This window comes from Arachis duranensis, chromosome 6, assembly GCF_000817695.3.
Source record: "Arachis duranensis cultivar V14167 chromosome 6, aradu.V14167.gnm2.J7QH, whole genome shotgun sequence".
Taxonomy (NCBI): Eukaryota; Viridiplantae; Streptophyta; class Magnoliopsida; order Fabales; family Fabaceae; genus Arachis; species Arachis duranensis.
Genome location: NC_029777.3, coordinates 20,201,061 through 20,205,419, shown reverse-complemented (window position 1 = coordinate 20,205,419; position 4,359 = coordinate 20,201,061).

Here is a 4,359-nt window from a genome sequence, read left to right as displayed (position 1 = left end):
TCCAAAGATGAAAATACAATAGTAAAAGGTCCTACTTATAGAGAACTAGTAGCCTAAGGTTTACAGAGATGAGTAAATGACATAAAAATCCACTTCCGGGCCCACTTGGTGTGTGCTTGGGCTGAGCGTTGAAGCATTTTCGTGTAGAGACTCTTCTTGGAGTTAAACGCCAGCTTTTATGCCAGTTTGGGCGTTTAACTCCCACTTTGGTGCCAGTTCCGGCGTTTAACGCTAGAAATTCTGAGGGTGACTTTGAACGCCGGTTTGGACCATCAAATCTTGGGCAAAGTATGAACTATCATATATTGCTGGAAAGCCCAGAATGTCTACTTTCTAACGCCATTGAGAGCGCGCCAATTGGGCTTCTGTAGCTCCAGAAAATCCACTTAGAGTGCAGGGAGGTCAGAATCCAACAGCATCTGCAGTCCTTTTCAGTCTCTGAATCAGATTTTTGCTCAGGTCCTTCAATTTCAGCCAGAAAATACCTAAAATCACAGAAAAATACACAAACTCATAGTAAAGTCCAGAAAAGTGAATTTTAACTAAAAACTAATAAAAATATACTAAAAACTAACTAGATCATACTAAAAACATACTAAAAACAATGCCAAAAAGCGTACAAATTATCCGCTCATCAGAACCTCACTGCCTTGTAGTTTGCAATGTCTGCAAACCATGGCACTTCCTGGATGGCAAAGAGTTGCTCATCCGGAAAGGTTTCAGAGATCTCAGTAAGAGGGAGGGACGCCCCTTCTACTGGTTCTATTCGGGACAGGTGATCTGCTACTTGGTTCTCTGTCCCTTTTCTGTCTCTTATTTCTATATCAAACTCTTGCAGAAGCAACACCCATCTGATGAGTCTGGGTTTTGAATCCTGCTTTGTGAGTAGATATTTAAGAGCAACATGATCAGTGTACAAAATCACTTTTGATCCTACCAAATAGGATCTGAACTTGTCAATGGCATAAACCACTGCAAGTAATTCTTTTTCTGTGGTTGTGTAGTTCTTCTGTGCGTCATTTAAAACACGGCTAGCATAGTAAATAACGTGCAGAAGCTTGTCATGCCTTTGTCCCAACACTGCACCAATGGCATGATCACTGGCATCACACATTAATTCAAATGGTAATGTCCAGTTTGGTGAAGAGATGATTGGTGCTGTGACCAATTTAGCTTTCAGAGTCTCAAATGCCTGCAGACACTCCTTATCAAAGATAAATGGCATGTCAGCAGCTAGCAAGTTAGTTAAAGGTTTGGCAATTTTTGAAAGATCCTTTATAAACCTCCTATAGAATCCTGCATGCCCCAGAAAGCTTCTGATTGCCTTAACATTGGCTGGTGGTAGTAATTTTTCAATTACCTCTACCTTAGCTTGATCCACTTCTATGCCCTTGTTCGAAATTTTGTGCCCAAGGACAATTCCTTCAGTCACCATAAAGTGACATTTTTCCCAGTTTAAAACCAGGTTAGTCTCTTGACACCTCTTTAGAACAAGTGCTAGATGGTCAAGACATGAGCTAAATGAGTCTCCAAATACTGAAAAGTCATCCATGAAGACTTCCAGAAATTTTTCCACCATATCAGAGAAAATAGAGAGTATGCCCCTTTGAAAAGTTGTAGGTGCATTACATAGACCAAATGACATCCTTCTATATGCAAATACTCCTGATGGACATGTGAATGCCATTTTCTCTTGATCCTGGGGATCTACTGCAATTTGATTATAACCTGAATATCCATCCAGGAAGCAGTAGTATTCATGACCTGCCAGTCTTTCTAGCATCTGGTCTATGAATGGTAAAGGAAAATGATCCTTTCTGGTGGCTGTATTGAGCCTGCTGTAATCAATACACATACGCCACCCTGTAACTGTTCTTGTAGGAACCAGTTCATTTTTTTCATTATGAACCACTGTCATGCCACCCTTTTTAGGAACGACTTGGACAGGGCTTACCCAAGGGCTATCAGAAATAGGATAAATAAACCCAGCCTCTAGTAATTTAGTGACCTCCTTTTGCACCACCTCCTTCATGGCTGGATTCAGCCGCCTTTGTGGTTGAACCACTGGCTTAGCGTCACCCTCCCAAAAAATCTTGTGCATGCATATGGCTGGGCTAATGCCCTTAAGATCACTGATGGACCACCCAAGAGCTGTCTTGTGTGTCTTTAGCACTTGAATTAGTGCTTTCTCTTCCTGTGGCTCTAAGATAGAGCTTATGATTACAGGAAAGGTATCACCTTCTCACAGAAATGCATATTTTAGGGATGGTGGTAATGGTTTGAGCTCGGGTTTAGGAGGTTTCTCCTCTTCCTGAGGGATTTTTAGAGGTTCTATTATTCTCTCTGATTCCTCCAGATCAGGCTGAACATCTTTAAAGATATTCTCCAGCTCTGATTCGAGATTCTCAGCCATATTGACTTCTTTTACCAGAGAGTCAATAATATCAACTCTCATGCAGTCATTTGGGGTGTCTAGATGCTACATAGCTTTGACAACATTCAACGTGAACTCCTCTTCATTGACTCTCAGGGTTACTTTCCCTTTTTGGACATCAATAAGGGTTCATAGTAGGTTGATACTTTCCCCAAGATCACATAGAGCTTGCTTGGTACAAGTACCTTCTAGTGTGCATGGTATCATAAAGCTTCCCAGATCTTTAAGCTTCTCAGGTAAGCTTTTCAGAATGACTGCACTGCATTCTTCAGTGAGGTAAACTTTTTCAGTTTCCCTCCAATCCTTCTTATGACTTAAGATCTCTTTCATGAACTTAGCATAAGAGGGTATTTGCTCAAGTGCCTCTGCAAACGGAATCTTTATTTCAAGAGTCCTAAGATAGTCTGCAAAGTGGGCAAATTGCTTATCCTATTCCGCTTGGCGGAGTTTCTGAGGATAAGGCATTTTGGCTTTGTATTCCTCAACCTTAGTTGCTGCAGGTTTATTGCCTACAGATGTGGGTTGAGAAGCCCTTTTAGATGGGTTATTATCAGCACTTGTATGTGTCTGATCCCCCACTGGCATTTGAATACCAGGGGTGGAAGCTGGAGTGGCGTTAGACACCAACTCCTTACTTGTTTCTGGCGTCTGAACACCAGAACTGTGCTCCCTTTGGGCGTTCAACGCCAAATCATTGCTTGTTTCTGGCGTTGAATGCCATGACTGAGCATGGTTTGGGCGTTCAACGCCAACTTTCCACCCATTCTTTGGCGTTTGAGCGCCAGAATTATTTCTCTCTGGGCTCTTACTATCCTCAGAGGGATTTTGGGTAGTTTGCTCATTTCTTGGCTTCCTGCTGTCTTGAAATAAGGTATTTAATGTTTTCCCACTTCTTAATTGAACTGCTTGGCACTCCTCTGTTATTTGTTTTGATAACTGCTGTTCTGTTTGCTTCAATTGCACTTCCATATTTATATTAGCCATTCTTGTTTCTTGTAGTATCTCCTTGAATTTGGCTAACTGTTTTGTTAGAAAATCTAATTGCTGATTGAATTCAGCAGCTTGATCTGCAGGACTGAGTTCAGCAGTTACTGTTTTAGCCTCTTCGTTGATGGAAGATTCACTGCTTAGGTACAGATGCTGATTCCTGACAACTGTATCAATGAGCTCTTGATCTTCTTCAATTGTCTTTCTCATGTGGATAGATCCACCAGCTGAGTGGTCTAGAGAAATCTGAGCTTTCTCTGTAAGCCCATAATAGAAGATGTTTAATTGCACCCACTCTGAAAATATTTCAAAGGGGCATTTTCTTAGCATCTCTCTGTATCTCTCCCAAGCATCATAAATGGATTCATTATCTGCTTGTTTGAAGCTGGTGCGCGAAATTGTGAACAATACTTTTTCACAACTCTCATAATCCCCGGTCATGAACCCCAAAAACTTGGTGGCTCAATACCATGGCATTACACAACTTCGCACAACTAACCAGCAAGTGCACTGGGTCGTCCAAGTAATAAACCTTACGCGAGTAAGGGTCGATCCCACGGAGATTGTTAGTATTGAAGCAAGCTATGGTCATCTTGTAAATCTTAGTCAGGCAAACTCAAATGATAATGGTGATGAACGAAAATAACACAAAGGTAAAGATAGAGATACTTATGTAATTCATTGGTAGGAACTTCAGATAAGCGCATGAAGATGCCTTCCCTTCCGTCTCTCTGCTTTCCTACTGTCTTCATCCAATCCTTCTTACTCCTTTCCATGGCAAGCTTAAGCAAGGGTTTCACCGTTGTCAGTGGCTACCTCCCATCCTCTCAGTGAAAGCGATTGCATATACTCTGTCACAGCACACGGAATTCAGCTGTCGGTTCTCGGTCAAGCCGGAATAGAATCCATCGATTCTTTTGCGTCTGTCACTAACGCCC